Genomic DNA, 25,372 nt, shown 5'->3' on the forward strand with positions numbered 1-25,372 from the left:
GATATGAGCTACATAAGTGAAATCTTGGAAGAGTGTTGCCATTTTCATAATGTAATAAAATTAATAATGTAACGATAAATAGTAATGCACTAATAAATAGTGTGTAATAAGCATGTCAAAAAAATCCAAATTATTTCCAAGATCACTACTTCTATAATTTGTGCTTAGGAAGGGAGAACATCCCTAGAAATATTTATTTTTAGGAGGGGGTTCACGAGATTTGATATTTTCATGAAAGGGGTTAATGGGTTGTTTAAGTTTGGGAACCACTGCCTGGAGCAAGAGAATTACCCTGCTCTGGTGGAAAAAGCTAGGCTGATTGCGAGAAGAGCTTAGCTGCAGAGCAGAGGCAAGAGGCGCCAGGGAGCTCCAGCCTGGCAATTCCCCAGGCTGAGGCCTTGTTAAAGGCTGAAGAGAGGTACTGGGGCTGGAAGGTGCAGCCTGGGAATAGGCAGAGGCAGCTGGTCCTACCCCCTTGCCAACGATGAGTGGCCATTACAGACTGCGTCTGCCCAAGTGACGGGGGGCTAGATGATGACTGGCAGTAGCCACTGAGGCAAGATGGGTCAAAGGGTTGGGGGTTCCCCTGGGAGGGGAGATCAGAGTGTGGGGATACTGCTGGGGGCAGAACCCCAAGGTAAAGGGCACCGGGGTTTGGGCTGGAGAGTCAAGACCTGACCTGATGGAGGTGGGATAGAGATCCAGTTACCCTGAAACTGTGACAGTCCCCCCAAGAGAAGGGTCACAGACCCCAGCATTAGGGTAATTGATGACTAGGACTGGACAAACACCCTGGAGGCAGACTAAGAAACAAGGAACCAGGCTGCAGCATCTAGAGGCCATGGAGGGGATGAAAACCAGCCTTTGCCATGTCTGGTCTCCAATTACCTTGAGCTTACAAGTCCCCTCCCACTACACACTCCTCTTCCTACATAGGGGCATCCGGTCTACTGCAGATCTGTTTTCTCTGTGTACTGCAGCTGGAGCTGCTGACTGTGAGGTCTTCGTCCAGGTACGCACAGTCTGCTGCTCCAAGTATTTGAAACCTGTAACCCAGAAGCAATTGAAGCTAGAGTCAGCGTGTACCAGGCACAGACCAGGGGGTGACACCCCAAGTCAGGGAGGGGAGCTGCGCACTCAGCCCCTCTGGATCCCCCTCCCTGCACCAGCCCCAGCCCCCACTCCCGTCAGGAGGGGATGTCAAAGCAGCCAGTGGGGCATTTCCAGCGCCTCTGACCAACGCAGAGAAAAAGACTCACCGACGGTCAAACTCGGTCCCATTGACCCACTTCCAGACCTGGCCCATGTCCTTCTGGAGGCCGATCCAGTGGTTCAGTTTGCCTTCGTATGGCAGCAGGGAACCCTTAGAAACCCAATAAAAGCATCAGCTGTGTTAGGCCCTGACTCTGCTGCTCCCCCACCTTGGGCTGCAGGGGATTTCTGGAGGCCTCTTCCATGGTTACTGGGTGAAGGGATCAGATAAGTATTAACCCTTCACCCTCCCCCACCCTCCTTTTTGGGGCTGTGGCACCTACTGGGTGTAGCAGGAACTGAGCTGCAAGGTCACTGTCTGCCCAGCAGCCCCTTCTCAGAGCACAGCAGGGCCAGGAGGGAGAGGGAGCTGCAGGGGGAGGGCAGACAGACCCCTGCCACCAGGGCAGGGAAGCTGAGGGGAAGAGGCCTAAAGCAGACCTCACCTCCAGCTGGATTCCCCCCACCCCACCCATGAGGGAACCCTGGGGCTGGGCTGAGCTGGGGGGCAGGTTCTCACCTGCTCCAGCCCCAGGCAGCCCATTGGCCAGGAGCTGAGCCGGCCCAGCCCTGCACAGGGCGAGTCTCCCTCTGGGGCTCTGGCAGATGCAGGGTCGAGGTGGCTGGAGCCCCAGGTCCAGCCAGGATTCAGCTGCCAGAACCGCACTGACTCTGGCCACCCAGCCTGGGAGGCACCCGGGCTCCTCTCGGCCCTACAGGGGCTGAGCCCAGCCTGACTCCAGCCCTGTCTGTTAGGGTGACCAGATGACAAGAACAAAATATCGGGACACATGGGGGAACAGGGCCCAAGCAAGGAAAAAAAAAAAAAGCCAGAGCGCCGCTGTGATGGAATAGGGACTGTCTGTGTGGTTGATAGGTGAGAGCAGGGACTGTCTGTGTGCTTGGTAGGCAGAGACAGGTATGCAGCTGTAACATGAGCCTGGCTGGGGGAGGGGAGGTCTCACCTCTGGCTGTAGCTAGACAAAGGGAGGGGGGAAGTGGAATCAGTCTTCGGTTGGGAGCTGGGAGGTGGGTTTCAGGGGATCCTAGGCTGGGATCCAAGCACCCTGAACCCCCCAGAAAGGCCAGATTGAGGGGTCCTGGCTCTGAACCCAAGCTGGGCTGTATCCTGTGTTCCTGTTGTTCAATAAACCTTCTGTTTTACTCGCTGGCTGAGAGTCACTGTGAGCCCAGGAAGAGGGGTGCAGGGCCGGACTCCCCCACACTCCGTGACAACTGGTGGCAGCGGTGGGATCGACTGCACCCCGCGGACGGCGCTTCCTGCAGTAAGTGACTGGGGAGCAGTAAAACGAAGGGGCGATTCACCCCTGGGCGAGTGTGGCCAGAGAGAAGGACTTTGCAGTAACAGGGTTCCCCGGGGGATCACAGCGAGCGGTCCCAGGGGCGGAGGAGTCTGCAGCTCGACCCTGGCAGAGAGGGGGTGACCTCAAGGACTGGCACACTAGGGGTCCCCCTGGAACCCGTGGGGAGCGGCGAGCACCCCGGCCTGCGAGTGGCCAGCAGGAAGATGTATTCCCAGAAGCGCAAGTGTGAGCTGGTGGAGCTGTGCAAGCAGAGGGGGCTGCGCCATGGGAAGCTCACCAAGGCCCAGCTGATTGCCCGGCTGGAGGAGAGAGATCGAGTCAATGAACCGGTCCCTGTCTCTGAGGGAAGCAGCCCGGCAGATGCAGCGCAGGCACCAGTGTCTGTCCCTGCTGGGAGTGGTCAGCCGGCTGCTGAGGGCTCCTCGAGACCTCCCACCCCTAGGCCTAGGGGGAGGGGGAGGAGGAGCCCAGCTACCGAGGGCACCGTGACCCCCCCGGCCGGCAGGGGATCGTCCCGGCGACGCTCGGCCTCCGTGGAACTCAGGCGGCTGGACTTGGAGAGAGAGATCAAACGGATGGAGATGGAGATGGAGGAGCGTAAGGAGCTGAGGGCATATGAGGAAAGACAAAGCCAGCGTGAGCTGGAGGAGAAGGAGAAGCAACGCGGATACGAGGCGAGAGAGAAGGAGGAGCAGCGCAGACATGAGCTGGCCATGGCCCAACTGAACAACAGGGAGGCCCCGGCTGCGGTGAGTGAGGGGGGGCCCAAGCCTACAAAGAGCTTCGATACGAACTTCCTGGCCCCGCGTAAGGAGGGGGAGGACATAGACACCTTCCTGACGGCCTTTGAGAATGCCTGCGAGCTGCACCAGGTTGACCCTGCAGACAGGATCCGGCGCCTCACCCCCTTACTGGACTCCACCGCCGTGGAGGTGTACAGCCGAATGAGAGGGGCGGAGGCGCGGGACTACAACCTGTTCAAAGAGGCCCTGCTCCGCGAGTTTGGGCTGACCCCGGAGATGTACCGGAAGAGGTTCCGGGGTCAACGTAAGACCCGGGAGGGCACCTACCTGCAACTGGTCAACCGGGCGCAGGGGTATGCCCGCAAGTGGACAGCCGGGGCCCAAACCAGAGAGGACCTGCTTGACCTATTCGTACTGGAGCACCTGTATGCGCAGTGCCCATCCGACCTGAAGCGATGGTTGATGGACCAGAAGCCGGAGAACCCGCAGCATGCCGGCCAGCTGGCCGACCAATACGTGGACAGTCGGGCAGGGGATGGCAGGGAGGAGTCTCGAGGGGGCAGGTCTGCCTCAACGCAGAGAGAGAGTCACCACGGGACGTCCCAGCGGGGCCCTATGGAGAACCCCCACCAAAGGGGAACGTCCAGCGTCAGATCCACCCGACCCCCTCGAGGGGACCCACGAGACATGGGCTGCTTTCACTGTGGCCAACAAGGCCACATACGGGCCCAGTGCCCCAAGCTCAGAGACAGACCGAGCAGACCCAACCCGCCGAGGGTTGACTGGGTACAGACCCAATCGGAGGAGGGGCAACATGCCCAAGAGAGGGGGGCTGGCAGCGTCCCACCTGGGGAGGAGGGAGGAGGGCCCCCGGTCAGCGCCTCTGGGGGGCTGGATGCTCCGGTCCCAAGGGGCTGCTACAGGGTGGCCATGGGGCTGCCCCTCCGGAAACAGTGCCTGGTTCCCCTGGAGGTGGATGGGAAGAAGGTCACTGGGTACTGGGACACAGGCGCAGAGGTGACGCTGGCCCGGCCCGAGGTGGTGGGCCTAAATCGGATGGTGCCTGATACCTACCTGACCCTGATGGGCGTGAGCGGGACCCCATTCAAGGTGCCCGTGGCGAGGGTGCACCTGAAGTGGGGGGTCAAGGAGGGCCCCAAGGATGTGGGAGTGCACTCCCATTTGCCCACAGAGGTGCTAATGGGGGGGGACCTCGAGACCTGGCCCGGCAATACCCGGGGTACCCTGATTGTGACCCGTAGTCAGAGTCGGCGCAGGGCTCTGCACCCTGACAACGGGAAAGTACTCTGCCCGAGTGCCTGGTGGGGAGGGAATGCCCAGAGACACGACCCAGAGAGGCTGCGGCCTCAGACCCAGCCGGTGAGAGAGAGCAGGGCCCCATCCCTGTCCCAGCTGCTGAGTTCCAGGCCGAGGTGCAGAAGGATCCCTCCTTGCAGAAGCCCAGGGAACGGGCTGACCTCAATGCAGCGCAGACCATGAGGAGAGGTTGCAAGGAGAGGTTCCTGTGGGAGAAGGGGTTCCTGTACCGGGAATGGGCTCCCCCCGGGGAGGTGGAGTCATGGGGGATTAGGAGGCAGCTGGTGGTTCCTCAGAAGTTTCGCCACAAGCTGCTGTACCTGGCCCATGACATCCCCCTCGCAGGGCACCAGGGAATCCGGCGCACCAGGCAGAGGCTGCTACAGAACTTTTACTGGCCTGGGGTCTTTACCCATGTCCGGCAGTACTGCCAATCCTGTGACCCCTGCCAGCGGGTGGGGAAGGCCCGGGACAAGGGGAAAGCAGCTCTGAGGCCTTTGCCCATCATAGAAGAGCCTTTCCAGAAGGTGGCCATGGACATGGTGGGGCCTCTCAGCCAGGCGACCCGGTCAGGAAAGAAATACATCTTGGTGGTGGTAGATTTCGCCACTCGATACCCCGAGGCGGTGGCCTTGTCCTCTACCGAAGCAGCCACCGTGGCGGATGCGCTGATGACCATTTTCAGCCGGGTGGGATTCCCCCAGGAAGTCTTAACGGACCAGGGGTCCAACTTCATGTCGGACCTGCTCCAGTCCCTGTGGGAGAAATGTGGGGTCCGACCCAGCTGGGCCTCAGCGTACCATCCCCAGACCAACGGGCTGGTGGAGAGGTTCAACGGGACGCTAAAGATGATGCTAAAAACATTCATGCACCAGCACCCACAGGACTGGGACAAGTACTTACCTCACCTGCTGTTTGCGTACAGGGAGGTACCCCAGGAGTCTACTGGGTTTTCGCCTTTCGAACTGTTATATGGAAGGCGGGTAAGGGGGCCCCTGGACCTGCTGAGAGACGAATGGGAGGGGAAGGCCGCTCCCGATGGCGAGTCGGTGGTGGAGTATGTCCTGACCTTCCGGGAAAGACTTACCGAGCTCATGGGCCTGGCCAGGGAGAATCTGGCCCGAGCCCAGAGGAAGCAGAAGGTCTGGTACGACCGCACGGCGCGGGCCCGCGCCTTCGCCACCGGGGACCAAGTGATGGTTCTCATCCCCGTGAGGAAAAACAAACTCCAGGCTGCCTGGGAAGGGCCCTTCAAGGTTGTCAAGCAGCTAAATGAGGTAAACTATGTGGTGGAGCTGTCTAACCGGGCGCATCACCGCCGGGTGTACCATGTGAATATGATGAAGCCATATTATGACCGGGGAATATGGTGTTGGCCGTGTGTGGCCACTGGGAGGAGCCGGGGGATGACCCTCTAGTGGATCTATTCCCAGGGACAAAGGCTGGTTTCCCCCTGGAGGCGATTCCCCTCTCAGATCAGCTGACCCCGGCTCAGCATGCTGAGATCAGAGGGGTGCTGCAACTGTACCGACCGTTGTTTTCCAACCAGCCTGGGCGCACTAATTTGACTGTCCACCGGGTGGAGACTGGGGCACACACCCCGATACGATGCTCCCCTTTTCGGGTTACCGGGAAGACGGCCCAGGACCTGGAAAGGGAGGTCAGGGACATGCTGGCTTTAGGAGTGATCCAGCCGTCCGCCAGCCCCTGGGCCTCCCCAGTGGTGCTGGTCCCCAAGAAGGACGGGTCGATCCGGTTCTGCGTGGACTATCGAAAGCTTAATGCCATCACCGTATCTGATGCCTACCCCATGCCAAGGCCTGATGAGCTCCTAGACAAGCTGGGAGGTGCTCGGTACCTCACCACCATGGATCTTACAAAGGGCTACTGGCAAGTGCCGCTGGACGCAGATGCCAGGCTGAAATCGGCCTTCATCACTCCCCTGGGGCTCTATGAGTTTCTGACCCTGCCCTTTGGCCTCAAGGGAGCGCCGGCCACCTTCCAGCGCCTGGTGGATCAGCTACTGAGGGGGATGGAGAGTTTTGCTGTGGCGTATATTGATGACATCTGCGTCTTCAGCCAGACCTGGGAGGACCACGTACTCCAGGTTAGACAAGTGCTGGACCGACTCCGGGAGGCGGGGTTAACCGTAAAGGCTGAGAAGTGCAAGGTGGGGATGGCTGAAGTATCTTACCTGGGCCATCGGGTGGGGAGCGGCTGCCTAAAGCCGGAACCAGCCAAGGTGGAGGCGATCAGAGACTGGCCCGCTCCCCAGACCAAAAAGCAGGTCCAGGCCTTTATTGGGATGGCGGGGTACTATCGGAGGTTCGTGCCCCACTTTAGTGCCATAGCTGCCCCCATCACTGAGCTGTGCAAGAAGGGGAAGCCAGACAAGGTGGTCTGGACCGAGCAGTGCCAGGAGGCTCTCCAGGCACTGAAGGAGGCTCTGCTCAAAGGCCCAGTTTTGGCAAACCCAAACTTTGACAAGCCCTTTATGGTGTTTACCGACGCCTCCGACATGGGCCTGGGGGCGGTGTTGATGCAGGAGGATGAAAAGGGGGAGAGACACCCCATCGTGTACCTGAGCAAGAAGTTGCTACCCCGGGAGCAGAACTACGCGGCCATCGAGAAGGAATGCCTGGCCATGGTGTGGGCCCTGAAGAAACTGGAGCCATATCTCTTTGGGCGCCACTTCACCGTGTACACCGACCACTCTCCCCTGACCTGGCTGCACCAGATGAAAGGAGCCAACGCCAAGCTCCTGAGGTGGAGCCTGCTCCTGCAGGACTATGACATGGACGTGGTCCACGTGAAGGGAAGCGCCAACCTGATAGCGGACGCGCTGTCCCGGAGAGGGGGCCCCGAACTTCCCCGGGTCACTGGGCAGAGTGACCCCGCTCAGTTCAGTCTCGGAGGGGGGAGAGGTGTGATGGAATAGGGACTGTCTGTGTGGTTGATAGGTGAGAGCAGGGACTGTCTGTGTGCTTGGTAGGCAGAGACAGGTATGCAGCTGTAACATGAGCCTGGCTGGGGGAGGGGAGGTCTCACCTCTGGCTGTAGCTAGACAAAGGGAGGGGGGAAGTGGAATCAGTCTTCGGTTGGGAGCTGGGAGGTGGGTTTCAGGGGATCCTAGGCTGGGATCCAAGCACCCTGAACCCCCCAGAAAGGCCAGATTGAGGGGTCCTGGCTCTGAACCCAAGCTGGGCTGTATCCTGTGTTCCTGTTGTTCAATAAACCTTCTGTTTTACTCGCTGGCTGAGAGTCACTGTGAGCCCAGGAAGAGGGGTGCAGGGCCGGACTCCCCCACACTCCGTGACAGCCGCCAAAGCAAAGGAAAAAAAAAAAAGAGCCTGAGTGGCCAAGCCAAAATATTGGGACAAATGGCATCCTGACCATACATCCATCAGGATGCGGGACAAACAACTGAATGTCGGGACAGTCCTGATAAAATCGGGATGTCTGGTCACCCTACTGTCTGTGGTGCCAGTGATCGCTGGGCTTGGCACAAAGCATCTATCCGGCTTCTCACCAGCTCCTGCAGATTATCAATCCCAGCAAGGGAGGCAGCGTGTGAAGAGCAGAAGCTCTGGCTGTAGGTCCAGTTCCCTTCGCCCTTAGAAAAATAGTAACATTTCCCTTGGATCTGGATCCAGCCGTCCGGGCACCAGGAGGCAGCAGGGGGGCATGGAGGAGACGACCTAGATTTTTCCACTGGAAAAAAAACAAAAATACAAGGGGAGAGATTGTCCCATCTCTCATCTCTGTGGAGAACAAGCAGGGACAGAAACAAGAACTGCCCGATGGGATCAGACTGATGGGAGAGACGGGCCAGTCTGAGAGTGGCCAGCAGCAGCTGCACCAGATGCCACGGCCCAGCAACCCGACACGCAGCGTGGCTGGAGTTTGTTATGACACACACACTGCGGCAGTGCCAGAGGCCAACCAGGCCAAGCCCCCATCGGGCTGGGGATGTACAGAGTGTGCAGCGAAGGGAATGGGGAAGGTGAGAGCAAGGGAGGAGTGTGTCTGGCAGGGGCGCTGGAACTGGGGTGGTAAGGGGGGGCCATGCTCCCCCCACATGTAACGTGGGAGGGCCAGGCCTGCCCACTTGTTAACCTGGGCGTAGAGCCTTGGGCAGGCACGGTGGTGGCGGCGGCAGGGGCTGCGCTTCATGGCCGGGGAGCTGAGAAGGGGATCAGCTCCGCTGCCATGACGCGCAGTCCCTGCTAGCAGAACCAGCCTTAGCTCCCCTCCCCCCACCATGGCCCCCCCGCTCCTCTTCCCTTCCCAGGCCCTGCCGCCTGCCCAGGCCAGAAGCCAGAGCCGGGGTGTGGTAAGAGCCACCCAGGGAACCTGGGCTGCTGTGGGGAGCCCCAGACACTCCACCGGCCCTGGGGGGAAAGGAGTGGGGGAGGGGCCACACTTCCTGCACAGATACTCTCCTTCCCCCCGCCCCCCCCAGCAGGTCCCACGCTCCTGCTGCCCAGCACATGGATTCTCATACAGGGCTAACAGCAGTGTCATGTGCTCACACCTTCCACAGCCACATCTACAGAGCTGGGCAGCTCAGTCCAGGAGGCAGCGCAGGGTGAACACCGAGCGGGTCATTTCTGTGACTGATCTCATGGGAGCAGGCACAATAGGCAGAATTTAGGTGTATTCTTATCACTTAGCTAGTTATAAAAGAAAAAAATCAAAATCACTGTCTGTTTGTGTAAGGGCCTTCTTTTACTGTAACAGTCTGAGGCCTGGTTTTTAGGCTAAGATTTCAGCGCTACACCCCTCGTCAGGGGGGAGTACCGACATCGATTTTAAGAGCCCTTTATGTCGAAGTAAATGGCTTCGTTGTATGGACGGATGCAGGGTTAATTTGATTTAACGCTGCTAAATTCTACCTAAACTCGTAGTGTAGACCAGGCCTAAGGTGCCACAAGTACTCCTGTTCTTTTTCCTCTGACATCAAGAGATGAACTGGAGAAAAAGACTTCAGAAGCAGATTATTTGCATAGACATGCCTACTCTGCCTAGGTGTTGAGCAGGCAGACCTGCTTTGTGAAAGTGATCAATTTTGAATGGTGCTGGGATACAAATTGCTCTCATCTTTAATGCAGGGTAATTAAATGTTGTTATCCTGATTGTACAGTAAAGGGCAGTAGAACTGTGCTTTGCCTGCCCTGATTGAGGGGGTCACCCTAACCTGAACCTCACTTGCTAAGCAGGGGGCAGAGATGCCAAATCCTACTAAGGGATGTGTGTGGTATGTTTTGTATAGTTCTGATCTTGTCTGTGCTTTTTGGTGGCACTGCACTGCACCCAATGTGGTAGCATTTCTCTGTTTGTAACATGATAACTTTAGAATGCTGCATCTGAACTCTCCTACCATTCCCGGGACTATTCTAGATATTGATGGCAGAATCCAGCTTATTCTGGTGCAAATAGGAATCCCAGAAAAGCCGTGTTCAGAGAAAAATCAGGGCTCCCAGGCTGCTTATGTGCAGCAGCTTAACTTGCTGTGTGCAATATGAGCCTGCCAGGGATGGTTTGTAGAGGGAGAAGAGACCAGAGGTATGGGGCAATAGGGGAGAAGTAGAGACCTGGAGTGGAGATGGGGTTGGGGGGGGGGGGAAGGTTGCCATCTCTGTGGTACAAAAACCCAGGGTGATCCTGAGCCCATAAAACCGGACAGCTGGCAGTGTGCAGGAGCACCCAGGCAGATCTCCCAGGACAGTGACCTTAACAAAGGGGCAATCATGGGAAAACCTGGCCAGGAGCAAATCTAGGAAGGGAAAATGGGGACCCGGAAATGAGGGGAACACACAGACCCTGCCATGAGGGGGGAGACAATGTGTGACCCTGGTGTGGGAGGAGGGAGGAATGGGGCAACTGTGCAGAACCCCCTGGCAAGTGGGGAAGAGGGAAAGGAGGGACAGACAGAGCTCCTGCCGTGGGAGAATAAGAATGAGGGACAGTGGTATGGGGAGCACACAGAGACCCTGCTATGGGAGAGGGGAAATGAGGGACAATGGTGTGGGGGCAGAGGAACATGGGGGGCATATAGTTGGGGTGGGGGTTGGGCTGCAGGGAGTCCCTGAAGTGGGGGGGGGCAGGCTGCCAGGAGCCCCTGGTGGGTGCAGTGAGCTTGACACAAACTACGAAGCGTGCCACCCTCTAGTACAAATAACATACGTGTTCCTGTTAAACACCTCAGCGGCCTCAAGTTACTCACCCCAAACAGCCAGTGCTACCACTGCTCCCAGCAGGACGAGGCATCCGGCCCCGGCCAGCCCTAGGGCCACCCAGATCCAGCGCGGGTACTGAGGGGAACCTGGAAGAGTCGTGTTTGGTGACCAGGGATCCTAGTTTTCCGTGATACCCCCCAAAATTCTCTGATAAAAAACCATAAAAATCCTAATTTTCCCGTGATTAAAATGAAACGCTGAACTTTAGTTTCCCGAGCCACAGTATATAGAGGTATGAGTTGAACACCATGTTTTATCAATATATTTACAAGTTTTAAACAAGTTTGAAGCCTACCAGTGCCATCAATCATTAGAATAAAATAAAATTAATAGAATTGCAATTTATATATCTTACTTCTATGTCTGTATTCCATATCTTCAGAAAATTGTTTTTTTAAAAAAATGCACAAAAAATAAAGCAAAAATTGCTTTTATATTCACATTACTCATGTACTGAGTTAGTCCTGGAGGCCAACATGAAAGTTGAGATGCATTAAAACACAAACCTCTGTATGCCGTTGAGTAACCTCTATACGCCAGAAGCAGTTCATTGGAGAATATTTAGCTATGTCAATTTATAGTGCATTCAAAAATCAACCACAAGAGGGGGTGGCTGCACGCATTGAATAAGTGATGCTGGGCCTTTCAGGCAAATTTAGTGAATAGTTAATATATGGTTTATTTTTTTCACAAAATATAAAAACTAACGATTCTCTGCAAATCCCCCCCCCCCCAAATTCCATGTTTTTCCAGGGCAAACGGACGTCTAGAGTCCCTGTTGGTGACGCACTGTCAGCCTCCAGCATGAGGAACAATAACACACCCGGGGATGTGTGCCCTCTGGGGTTATGCTTCTCGCCCCAGCAGGAGCAGCTGCACTCAGAGAACCCCGGAACGCCAGCTCCAAGGGTGCGTGTCTACACTGCCATGGGCGGCAGGTTATATACATTTGCGGTGCTCGGGCTCCAGAAATATTCAGGGCCGGGTGCCCTGCTCCAGCAATATTTGGAGCTGGGTCTCTCCCCCAGCCCTGCCTGGAGCAGGTCCCAGCCCCCGCCTGCCACCCCTCCCCCTGCGTGTGTCCCCCTCCACCGCTCCTCGTTCCTGCCTGACAAAACGCAGCATGCGCCTCTCCCCTGCCTGCTCCTGCTGCTGGAGATTGGCTCCTGGCAGAACTGCTGTCTGCTGCCGCAGGGTCCTAGCGCCTGCCATTCATTAATGGCAAGGCAGGCTGCCCTTACCCTGCCCTTCCGCCCTAGCGCTGAGCCTCTCCAACACCCCAAACCCTCATCCCCAGCCACAGCCCTCATCCCCCCGCACCCTAAATCCTTATCCCCAGCCAGAGCCCTCATCCCCCCGCACCCTAATCCTTATCCCCAGCCAGAGCCCTCATCCCCCCGCACCCTAATCCTTATCCCCAGCCAGAGCCCTCATCCCCCCGCACCCTAAATCCTTATCCCCAGCCAGAACCCTCATCCCCCCGCACCCTAATCCTTATCCCCAGCCAGAGCCCTCATCCCCCCGCACCCTAATCCTTATCCCCAGCCAGAGCCCTCATACCCCCGCACCCTAATCCTCAGCCCCAGCCCTGAGTCCCCCCACATCATGAGCCCCACAGCCCTCACCCCACACTCCAAACCTCTGCCCCAGCCCTGAGCCCCCTCCTGCATCATGAACCCTTCATCCTCAGCCCCAGCCAGAAACCTCATCCCCCCGCACCCTAATCCTCTGCCCCAGCCCTGAGCCCCCCCCACAGCATGAACCCCTCATCCTCAGCCCCACAGCCCTCACCCTGCACTCCCTCCTATCCCCAAACTCCCTCCCAGAGCGTGCACCACCTCCCCCTTCCTATGCCCCCACCCCCAGCCCAGCGCCTGCACCCAAACTCCATCCCAAAGCCTGCACCCCTCATCCCCTCCTGCACACCCACACCCTGCCCCAACCCGGAGCCTGCACCCAGCACCCAAACTCCCTCCCAGAGCCTGCACCCCTCACCCCTTCCTACACCCCCAACCCCAGCCCAGAGCCTGCACCCAAACTCCATCCCAAAGCCTGCACCCCTCCTGCACCCTAATCCCCAGCCCAGGACCTGCACCCCATACCTTCCCCTGAAACCCCGCCCAGAGCCTTAGGCAGGTGGGGGCAGAGTTTGGGGGGGGGGGCGCGGAGTTAGGGGGGGCGGGTTCTGGGCACCACCAAAATTTCTACAAACTTGCCACCCATGTACACTGCCGCCGGGAGGTAGGATTCCAAGCCCGGGTAGACAGACATGCAATAGCTCTGCTCAAGCTAGCGTGCTACAAACAGCTGTGTGGACGGTGCGGCATGGGCGGTGGCTCAAGCTGGCCACCTGAGCTCAGACCCAGGGGTCCAGGGCTCAGGTGGTCTGAGCCTGAGCCAGGGCCGGCTCCAGACCACCAGCGCGCCAAGCGCGCGCGTGGGGCGGCATTTTGCCGGGAGGGTGGCAGGCGGCTCCGGCGGACCTTCCGCAGTCATGCCTGCGGGAGGTCCACCGGAGCCGCGGGACGAGAGGACCCTCCGCAGGCACATCTGCAAGAGGTCCCCTGGAGCCGCGGGACTGGCGACCGCCAGCACGCCCCCTGCGGCGTGCCGCCCTGCTTGGGGTGGCCAAATTCCTAGAGCCGCCCCTGGCCTGAGCCGCCCCATGCAGCAATGTCCACACAGTTATTTTTAACAAACTAGCTCAACCACAGCTAGTCCGTGTCTCTACCTGGGCTGGGAGACATGCTCTCAGCTGCAGGGTGTAGACCTACCCCAGGTGTTTTGCTAGCCTGCCCCCTCCTGCCACTGCCCATCCTGAGAGATACCTGCAGTGACCACCTGATGGCGCTGTGCCACGCTTCCTCCCCTGCCCCCTACATACCCCCTTCCCCTGCAGACTGGAAACTCACCGTGCCCTTTGCTGGGGAACTTCTCCAATATTTGCCTTAAAAAATCCCCATTCCCAAGCATGTAATAATTTCCCAAGCAATTATTCCTGCCTGGCAGCTTATTATCTGGGCTATTTGCAGAAAGTGAGCACAAAAGGGGCCCAAACACAACTATGGTGAACTCATTTAACTAGGGTGACCAGATGTCCTGTTTTTAAAGGGACAATCCCGTTTTTTGGGACTTTTTCTTATATAGGTGCCTATTACCCCCTACCCCCATCACGTTTTTTCACAGTTGCTATCTGGTAACCCTACGTTTAATATATGGGGAGATTTATTGGAGTATTTCCCCAGTCCTAGCCAGGAAAAGAAGGTAAGAATTAACAACTGTGACCATGGATGTTCACATTAAATTGATGCAACAATGTCTGGCTATCTTGTCCTTATGGAAAATGCAGCATCAGCCTTCATTTAGACCAAGATCCTAAGCTCTGGGAACCTCCTGAATGAGGATGCACAATTTATATTTATGAGTTATATACGCTTAGGTTTCAAAATAAGGCTACAGCACATTTTCCATTGTCTGTCACAGCAGTGTCATCTTATCCAATTGTTTGTATTCAATGTCCAGTGAAAATACACTTACTGGTGGTCAGTCAAGCACCGCACCTGTGGATTTGTTGAAGCCCTAACATTTACTGGTTGCTTTGTTGGTTTGATATTTCCCCAATGTGCAAATGCTGAAGAAAATGCCAGAAGTCAATGGTGCTACTCACGGTAGTAAATCCTACACCCACGAGTAAGTATTAGCCAGATCAAGCCCTTAGCAGTGACACTGGAAATACAGGGAGTATCTTCACTCACTCTCTGCTGCAGGGAGTTGTGCTTCACTCTGTGGGTCATCCACACGCCCCGAGACGCTTTCCCTCATCCCCTCGCTGACATGCGGCATGTGAAGGCCCAGGCTGGGACTGTCAGAGCCGTCCAGTGGAGTTGGGTGCCAACTCCCAGTAAATTTCAGCTCCTGTGGGTCTCTGAAGCCCCAGTCACCCCTTGTAATCGCTGCGTTGTGAAAGTGGACGCCCCGGGAGGATGCTCAGTCACTTACCTTGGGGCCCAGCTCCCGGTTGTCTCTGCTTCGGCTGGAGGTTTAATACCGTGTAGCCCTCTTCATCCTCCATTGGTCAAGCACCTCTCTGGTTTGATTTCCCAGCAGGAGCTCAGACGGGGGGAAGGAGGCCCCCCATTAACTGGCCCTCAGACTCGGTCTGTGCAGCTCAGGGCTCCCACCAGCACTGACCGTTCTTCAAGGGAAACCACACAGGAAATGCAGGTACCAAGCGCATGTGTGGGCTGAGCTACATCTCTCCTCCACCCTCCCCTGGACTGTGCTGGAGACCTGCACTGATTGGACAGAATGGCTTTGAATGCAAGTGCGTCAGGGCCTCTCGGCTAGCCGTGCTGAACTGGGTTTCAAACTGATGCAAGTTTGCCCTGTGTCCGCACTTGCGGCCTCCTAAATCGTTTCCACTGCAATGTCTTCTGGGTACCAATCCTGCTCTTCTCAGCTCAGCCCCCAGAAGCAGTGCATTCTGGGAAACTCTGAAACTGCCCAGAGCATTGAGGGGCAGAGTTGGAGGGGATGTATGGACCTGTATAAATCACCGGCCACGGTGTGTTCTGTGTCCCCAGTTGTGCCTGATCTGCAAAGGATGTGGGTCTGTTACAGCCCCCTGTACAGCTCTGGCTCTCTGGTTCACAGTGTGGAGATGTTCATGCTTTTCGCTCTGAAGCTGCTTGGTTCAGTTCCTGCTGGTGCTTGTCACATGCGCCCGCCTGCATTTTCCAATCCTTGAATCATCCTGGATTGTGGGCACCAGAACTGGACACAGAATCCCAGCAGCAGTCACAGCAGGGCCAAAGCCAGAGGTAACATAACTTCCTGACTCCTACTCGAGATTCCCATTTATACACCCCAGGATCACGTTAGGCCTTTTAGCCACAGTGTCGCACTGGGAGCTTGTGTTCAGCTGATTATCCACCACAACCCCGCAAAGTTCTCTGTCCTACCGCGCTCATGGTCTTTGTGCTCAGCATGTTCTGTAGCACGTGTGAGGGCAGAGTGCTGGTATGTGTGTTAGTGGCAGGCTGGGGCAGGGCTCAAAGAAGGCAGAGTTAAGGTTGTTTTGCAGGGTGGGGATTTTCTCTCTGAGTTGTGGAAAATTGACCACACGGTTGATTTTAGATCAGACAGCCTGAGGCACCTTTATTTTATACAAGCATATATGCAGGGAGAGTCAGCATGGCCCCACGCTGCTCTACCCTTTACAAATGTCATCAAGCTTATAAAGGCTAAAACCACAAACTATAATTCGATACATTGCCTTATTTGGAATTAATATTTTGCAAACAAGCAAGCCACCTCACTATTTTCCATTTTAAGTTTTTCCTGTTATTGTTCTTTGGCAGTCAAGCTGGTGGTCTGACTGTCTTAACGACCCCTACCTTGCGGTTACATTGCGAAAAGGCTCTTGCCACATTCTAATTGTCACAAGCTGAGCTGGCACATATGGGGCCCTCTTTTGTCCCTCACCCTAGTTCCCCTTTTCCTGGTTTCTTGCTTCCCCAGTGCCCCTTGTACAGATAAACAAGTTTAAACCTTTTGCTCTTATATAGCAATTGTTCTAGCTACAGGCCTTGGGCCTGCGAGGCAAGGGGGGGTTAAGGTACGCTCAAAATTCTGGGCCTATAAGCGGGGTGGGGGGGATATTTTCCCTATCAGAGTGTTTATACATCAGTGACCTATGTTGGTTTGCTAGAATAGCTGCATATCACAGTGCATTGTTTGACCAGCCCGTGCTGCAACAATCCCGCAGGTAAATAGAAAGGTTTTTGGATTTAGTGCAGGCAGTTCGACAATAGGAAGAATTGCAGCCAGCCAGAGAGCTTGCTGGAAATTGATTGTAGTCACTTCAGCAAACATAGGAGCATGAGCCTGACCCACGGGCTCTCACAGGAAATTGTCTTTGGTCAAGAAGCATCAGGTGGGTTGTTCACACCATCAGCATCCTCTGGTCCTGCGGGCTAGCTCAGATCAACGCCTCCTGTCCATGCTAGGTGCTGCCATTTGCTGCTCTCACCTCCCACTCCCCGGGCTCTGCCTGTGTCCCAAAGACCAGCCGCACCCACTGCTGAGATGGGCAGGGGATGGGGGTGGGGAGGTGCGAAGGGTAACGACAGGAAGACGCCAGACCAGTGCTGTGTAGCATGAAAGGGCAGGTCATGAAACCCCAGACTGAGGCTGGGCCCCGGGGGAGGAGCCGGTAGCAGCAGAGCAAAGGGCGGTGATGGGAGCTGGGCCAGCGAATGGGGTTTGAAGAGGGATCTGAAGGTGGATTGAGAGGCTCCTTTGAGCCCTGGGAGAGAGAGGCCAATCCAGACATTAGGCGCTATAGTCCTAAGGGGGACGAGATGGAGGATCAAGGAGGGAGGAGGTGGTGGAATGGGGTTAGGAGGAACCTTCCCCTGAGGACATAACCTCTCTACCTGGGACATAACCTCTCTATTTACCTGCTGGGTTGTTGCAGCATGGGCTGGTCAAACAACACACAATCTGATAAGCAGCTATTCTAGCAAACAAGCATAGGTCACTGATCTATAAACACTCAGAGGGAAAATCCCCACCCCACAAAACAACCTTAACTCTGCCCTCTTTGAGCCCTGCCCCAGCGTGCCACTAACACACCTACCGGCACTCTGCCCTCACACATACTACAGGACATGCTGAGCACAAAGACAATGAGTGCGGTAGAACTTTGGGGGTCATGGTGGATGATCAGCTGAAAAGAGCTCCCAGTGCGACACTGTGGCCAAAAGGGCTAATGTGATCATGGGATGTATAACCAGGAGAATCTTGAGTAAGAGCCAGGAGGTTATTTTACCTCTGGATTTGGCCCTGCTGTGATGGCTGCTGGGATCCTGCGTCCAGTTCTAGTGCCCATAATCCAGGATGATTAAAGGATTGGCAAATGGGGGAGGGCACACATGACAAGCACCAGCAGGAACTGAACCAGGCAGCTTCAGAGCTAAAAGCGTGAGCCTCTCTACAGTGTGAACCAGAGAGCCGGGGGGTGTACATGGGGCTGTAACAGACCCACGTCCTCTGCAGATCAGGCACAACTGGGGACACAGAACATGCCGTGGCCAGTGATTTATACAGGTCCATACATTCCCTCCAACTCTGCCCCTCAATGCCCTGGTGGGTTTCTGAGTTTCCCAGAACGCACTGCTTCTGGGGGCTGAGCTATTCCCCCATCAACACTCATCGTTATTGTGGATCCAGCCTGGGGAGAATTCCCCAGATGCGGGAGCTGTGGAAGGCAGGTCTTCCAAGGGCCCCTTGCAAGCCCTGGGGCAGAAGACAAGAGTCGGGGGTGGATCCACACAGCCCAGAGCCAGAGCTGAGATCCCAAACAGCCCTGCCGCCTTCAGGGCAGCTTCAGGAGGTCGCCATAAATCAGACTCGCTGAGGCCCTCTGGGCTGTGCCGGGGCCCCTGCAGCCCCAAGAGGAGCCCACAATCCACAAGGATTCAAAGATGCTTAAAGTCGCCGTCCCCAGTGCCTCCAGCTGTGAGTTTTGTGCTGCACTGCTAAGAATTTCATGCAGAGGTGGATTAAGGTTTCCTGGGGCCCTGGGCTAGAGCAAGTGGCCCCCCCTTCTGCCTGTGGCCCCACCCCATTCCACCCCCTTCTGCCTGTGGCCCCGCCCACAGCCCCACCCCTTTCTGCCCCTTCCCTGCCCCCCCCCGACTGCAGCCCTGCAAACCCTTTTGCTCCTTTCTGCCCCCACCCCAACTGCAACCCCAAGACCAGAGAAACTCTGTCTCCGTGCCATGGCCCCTGGGTGCAGGGTGGGGGGGTGAGAGCCCCTCCAGTCCCAAGGCCACAGCGGGGGGTCTGGGTGCTGGGGCTTCCCCCGCCACCCCTCACGTTTCTGCGGGGGACCAGGGTTGGGGCACTGGGGCTTCTTTCACTCCTCCCACCTGGTGCTTCAGCTGGAGAGCGGTGTCTGGGGGTGGGGTGGGGCTTCCACCGTCTGTGGCTTCTGCCGAGGACAGGGTTGGGAGCTGCTGGGGGATTCCCCAACCCATCCTGCCTGGCACTGCTGCCAGGGAGTGGGGTCGGGGCAAGGGGTCTTCCTCCACCCTGACCATCCGGCGGCCGGGGCTCCAGAGGCCCCCAGTTGGCCGGAGCCCCTCACCATGGACCCCAGGTGCCCAGTGGCTAATCCACCACTGATCTCATACATGCAAATCGTGCATGAAAGTCATGAAATGGGCTACAAATGCAATAAAACAATAAGATAATCAAAAGTTTAACAACTGGAGGGGTGGGGGGTGCCGCAGATGCTCCTCGCTGGTGCATCATTTGCTCAAGGGCCAGTCCTGATTCTGCCTCTTTAAATGGTCGGACACTCTGTGCTCAGAGCCCAGCCTCACTTTCCTTGTTCCTGCTTGTTGCCAGAAGAATCATAGGCCTGGTCTACACTACACGTTTAAACCGATTTTAGGAGCGTTAAACCGATTTAACGCCGCACCCGTCCACACTAAGAGGCCCTTTATATCGATATAAAGGGCTCTTTAAACCGGTTTCTGTACTCCTCCCTGATGAGAGGAGTAGCACTAATATCGGTATTACCATATCGGATTAGGGTTAGTGTGGCCGCAAATCGACGGTATTGGCCTCCGGGCGCTATCCCACAGTGCACCACTGACCGCTCTGGACAGCAATCTGAACTCGGATGCACTGGCCAGGTACACAGGAAAAGCCCCACAAACTTTTGAAATTCATTTCCTGCTTGCCCAGCATTGAGAGCTCATCAGCACAGGTGACCACGCACAGCTCATCTGCACAGGTAACAATGCAGTCTCCTGAGAATCGAAAAAGAGCTCCAGCGTGGACTACACGGGAGGTACTGGATCTGATCGCTATTTGGGGAGAGGATTCAGTGCTAACAGAACTGCGTTCCAAAAGACGAAATGAAAAAGTATTTGAAAGAATTTCCAAGGCTATGATGCAAAAAGGCCACAGAAGGGACTCAGTGCAGTGCAGAGTGAAAGTTAAGGAGCTCAGACAAGCCTACCAGAAAACCAAAGAAGCAAACGGAAGGTCCGGTGCAGGGCCAAAAACATGCCGCTTCTACGCTGAGCTGCATGCAATTTTAGGGGGCTGCGCCACAAGTACCCCACCCCTGTCCGTGGATTCCAAGGTGGGGGTTGTAATCTCTGCCATGGCTGAGGATTATGCGGACGGGGAAGATGAGGAGGAGGAAGAGGACGACGAGGTTGCAGAGAGCACACAGCACTCCGTTAGCCCCAACAGCCAGGAGCTTTTTCTGACCCAGATGGAATTACCCTCCCAGCCCTCCCAAGCCACTATCCCAGACAATGAAGCCATGGAAGGGACCTCTGGTGAGTGTACCTTTGTAAATATCAGACATTGTTTTTTAAGCAAGCGTTTTTTAATGATTGATTTGCCCTGAGGACTTGGGATGCATTCGCAGCCAGTAAAGTTACTTAGAAAAGTTTGTTAACATGTCTGGGGATTGAGCGGAAATCCTCCAGGGACATCTCCATGAAGCGCTCCTGGAAGTACTCCAAAAGCCTTTGCAGAAGGTTTCTGGGCAAGGCAGCCTTGTTCCGTCCACCATGGTAGGACACTTTACCACGCCATGCATGTAGCAAGTAATCAGGTATCATTGCATGGCAAAGCATAGCTGCATATGGTCCCGGTGATTGCTGGCATTCAAGAAACATCCGTTCTTTATCTCGCTGTGTTATCCTCAGTAGAGTGATATCGTTCAGGGTAACCTGGTTGAAAATCAGGAATTTAATTAAGGGGACAGAGATGACCATTTTCCTACTGGGTTCGTGGACTGCAGCTTAAAAAAAATCCTTTCCTGCACGTAGCTAAGCTGGGGGAGGGGAGGAGTGAAATACCGATGAGCTTTTTTGCGTTTGGTTTGGGGGAAGGGGGGTGATTAGCAGCTTTCATGGTACCAGCCATGCGGTGGGGGGAGGGGTAAAGCACTGCAGAAGCCGAAAGACAGTGGCTTACCATGGCCGCATGCAAGCTGAATTCTGATGCCCGGTCCTGTGTCTGTAGAGATCTGTAACTCCAGAGCCGCAGGCACTCACTATTAAGATGCAAAATGCGACCTTGTAGTGAAATCACATGTGCTATGTAAGGTGAATAGTGCTGTTCACTGTGAAAGAGTATAACCATTGTTCTGTAAAATGTATCTTTTTTAAATACTTCTCTCCCTTTTTTCCCTCCCTCATGCAGCTGCCAATTTTTCAAGCCTCCCTACTCCATCCCAAAGGCTAGCTCAGATAAGGCGGAGGAAAAAGAAGACACGAGGTGAAATGTTCTCGGATATAATGGAAGTAACCTGCAAGGAAAGAGCTCATCTGAATGAGTGGAAGGAGGTGGTATCAAATTACAGGAAAGATGCCAGTGAACGTGAGGACAGGAGGGACACCCGAGATGAGAGGTGGCGGCTGGAAGACCGGCAGGAAGATCAGAGGTGGTGGCAGGAAGATCAGCGGTGGCAGGATGCAACTCTGGGGCTGCTGCGTGATCAAACTGACATGCTCCGGCGTCTGGTGGAGCTTCAGGAATGGCAGCAGGATCACAGAGTGCCGCTGCAGCCCCTGTATAACCACCCTCACTATGTTCCACATCCTCCTCACCCAGACGTGTAAGAACGCGTGGGGGGAGGCTCCGTGCACCCGCCCACTCCACCCCCGTGGACAGCCCAACAAGAAGGCTGTCATTATTGTGAAATTTTTTTAGTGGGCTTTTCCATCCCTCCTATCCTCCTCCCAAACCACAACCGGGCTACCTTCTCAGTTCTCTCCCTCTTTTTATAATGAATTAATAAAGAATACATGATTTTTAAACAATAGTGACTTTATTTCCTTAAGCAAGCTGTAATAGAAGAGGGAGGGTGGGTTGCTTACAGGGAATGAGTCAATCGGGGGGGGTGGGGGTTCATCAAGGGGAAACAAACACAACAGTCACACCGTACCCTGGCCAGTGATGAAGCTCATTTTCGAAGCTTCTCTGATGCGCACCGCTTCCTGGTGTGCTCTTCTAATCTCCCTGGTGTCTGGCTGCGCGTAATCAGCGGCCAGGTGATTTGCCTCAGCCTCCCACCCCGCCATAAAGGTCTCCCCCTTACTCTCACAGAGATTGTGGAGAACACAGCAAGCAGCAATAACAAAGGGGACATTGGTTTGGCTGAGGTCTGAGCGAGTCAGTAACGTGTGCCAGCGCGCCTTTAAACGGCCAAATGCACATTCCACCACCATTCTGCACTTGCTCAGCTTGTAGTTGAACAGCTCCTGACCACTGTCCAGGCTGCCTGTGTATGGCTTCATGAGCCATGGCATCAAGGGGTAGGCTGGGTCCCCCAGGATAACGACAGGCATTTCAACATCCCCAACTGTTATTTTCTGTTCTGGGAAGTAATTCCCTTGCTACAGCTGTTTAAACAGAGTAGTGCTTCTGAAGACGCAAGCGTCATGAACCCTCCCTGGCCATCCCACGTGGATGTTGGTGAAACGTCCCTTGTGATCCACCAGGGCTTGCAGCTCCATGGAAAAGTACCCCTTCCGGTTTACGTACTGGGTGCCCTGGTGCTCCGGTGCCAAGATAGGGATATGGGTTCCATCTATCGCCCCCCCACCCCCAGTTAGGGAATCCCATTGCAGCAAAGCCATCCACTATGGCCTGCACGTTTCCCAGAGTCACAACCTTTCGTAGCAGCAGCTTAGTGATTGCTTTGGCTACTTGAATCACAGCAGCCCCCACAGTAGATTTTCCAACTCCAAATTGATTCCCGACTGACCAGTAGTTGTCTGGCATTGCAAGCTTCCACAGGGCTATCGCCACTCGCTTCTCTAATGTGAGGGCTGCTCTCATCTTGGTATTATGGCGTTTCAGGGCAGGGGAAAGCAAGTCACAAAGTTCCATGAAAGTGCCCGTACGCATGCGAAAGTTTCGCAGCCACTGCGAATCGTCCCACACCTGCAACACAATGCGGTCCCACCAGTCTGTGCTTGTTTCCCGGGCCCAAAATCGGCATTCAATGGCTAGAACCTGCCCCATTACCATCAGGATCTCCAAAGCGCAGGGGCCCGCAGTTTGAGAGAATTCTGTGTCCATGTCCTCATCACTGTCATCGCCGCGCTGCCGTAGCCACCTCCTCCTCGCCTGGCTTTGCAGATCCTGGTTCAGCATAGACTGCACGAGAATGCGCGAGGTGTTTAAAACGTCCACGATTGCGGTATTGAGCTGAGCAGGGTTCATGCTTGCTGTGCTATGGCGTCCGCACAGTTCACCCAGGAAAAAAGGCGCGAAACGGTTGTCTGCTGCTTTCACGGAGGGAGGGGTGAGGCTGTACCCAGAACCACCCGCGACAATGATTTTTGCCCCATCAGGCACTGGGATCTCAACCCAGAATTCCAAGGGGCGGGGGAGACTGCGGGAACTATGGGATAGCTACCCACAGTGCAACGCTCCGGAAATCGACGCTAGCCTCGGACCATGGACGCACACCGCCGAATTAATGTGCGTTGTGTGGCCGCGTGAAATTGACTTTATACAATCTATTTAACAAAACCGGTTTATGTAAATTCGGAATAATCCCGTAGTGTAGACGTACTCTCACTCTATCACAATGAACATCAGAGAGAGGAAATGTCTTTTATCTGAACTGCTTAAACCTTTTTGGTTTTGGTTAATTTCTTTATTTAATTCAATGCTTGAAAAACACTTAGGAGAAATGTTCTTTTTGTTACAAACTTAACACCTCCCTCTTTATTTTTCTGGTCCTGTAAGCAGACCTCTGCAAAATAATCAGAGAAGGCTTGTTATACTTGACATGAAAGTAAACAGCTTTAAACATGACACATTACAAAGACAAGGTGGGCGAGGTAATATCTTTTATTGAACCAGCTTCTGTTGGGGAGAGAGACACAGAGGTCTGAGCGACACAGAGCTCTTCTTCAGTTCTTGTCTTGTAAATAGTAGAGGCAGACAGCTATGTTGTCATGATGAGGGATGTTGCTGTATAGGGAAGTGACACTCATGGTGGCGAGGCTGGTGTTCTGGAGGTTGTTAACGTTGCAGAGTTTGTGAAGGAAGCTGGTTGTGTCCTGGAGGAAATTGGACCTTTGTGTGGTGAATGGTTTGAGGATGGTTTCTATCAGTCCCAATATTCCTTCATTAAGAGAGCTGTGACCAGATATGATGGGTCTGCCTGGGTTCCCGTATTTGTGTATCTTGGGAAGCATGTAGACCTGAAGAAGAGCTCTGTGTGACTCGAAAGCTTGTCTCTCTCACCAGCAGAGCCTTGCCCAATAAAAGATATCGCCTCACCCACCTTGTCTCGCCAATATCGTGGGACGAACACAGCTACAACACTGCATACACAAAGAGGCACCTCCTTTTCACAGATCACCTTTAACACTTTCCCTGCTGGTTTTGTCCATTTTCTAATGGAAAAAAGTGACATTTAAAAATAATCTTGCAATTTACAAATCAACATGGTTCCACTTTGTTTACTTCCCACTAGTTTTCTTAATGGTTGTATAGGTATACCTCTACCCCAATATAACGTGACCCTATATAACACAAATGAGGCTATAACGCAGTAAAGCAGTGCTCCGGGGGGCGGGGGGGCCTGCACGCTCTGGCAGATCAAAGCAAGTTCGATATAACGCAGTTTCACCTATAATGCGATAAGATTTTTTGGCTCTCAAGGACAGTGTTATATCAGGGTAGAGGTGTACTAGGAGCCCAGCTAGATGAAAAGGCTTTTTAGCTTTCTCTGCTGTCTGGCTAGACACACTAGGGGGTATCATTATCAAAAGCCTTCATTGACTTTCTGTTGGACGTTCAGTGAAGACTTACATGGCACATAGACCTTGTGCTGGTTGCTACCCAGGGGTGGGTTCCACTCTAGCAGAGCAGCAATATTGTAAGGTCACAAAAACATTCTGGAGAAAACTACTCAGCAAAGTCCCTTTAATATCAAAGCCACCATAACTGGGTGATGTGAGTTAGCTAGACGAGATGGTGAGTGCATCTTCTTAGAGGGACATTTCACGATGGGTAAAAGGACCACAGCACTTCAAAGGGGCCCTGAAAGCCCTTCATCTGACCATGGGAGAATTCCCTAGGGCAGTCACTGCAGAAGACAACTGTGAGCTGTCTTCTAAGGACCCTCTTGCAAGCGCTGACATGGAGGAGACATGCTGAGGAGCAGGGCTGGAGCAGGTGGGACATGTCCTGGGTGGGACCAATGTGGAGCTACGAGGCAGCGCCGCTTCCCATCGACAGGCGGCCATAACACAGCTAGGCCCCGGGCTCTCTGAATGGCACTGGAGCAGTCCAGAATCCTGGGCCGAGTTCTGTGCAGCACATCTAAGAATTGCATAGTTAATGCACAGAGTTAAAAGGAAACAGATCTGTTTGCATTGCTTACCCGCGAGAATCAGAATGACCACACCCAGCTTGAGGGCCACACTTCCTGCCAAGA

At 54.8% G+C, this 25,372-nt stretch overlaps 1 pseudogene; it reads right to left on the minus strand.

The window, feature by feature from the left end:
• Nucleotides 1–568: 568 nt before the first annotated feature.
• On the minus strand, nucleotides 569–14,947 carry LOC123345871 (annotated as a pseudogene).
• Nucleotides 14,948–25,372: the final 10,425 nt, after the last annotated feature.

This window comes from Mauremys mutica, chromosome 12, assembly GCF_020497125.1.
Source record: "Mauremys mutica isolate MM-2020 ecotype Southern chromosome 12, ASM2049712v1, whole genome shotgun sequence".
Taxonomy (NCBI): domain Eukaryota; kingdom Metazoa; phylum Chordata; order Testudines; family Geoemydidae; genus Mauremys; species Mauremys mutica.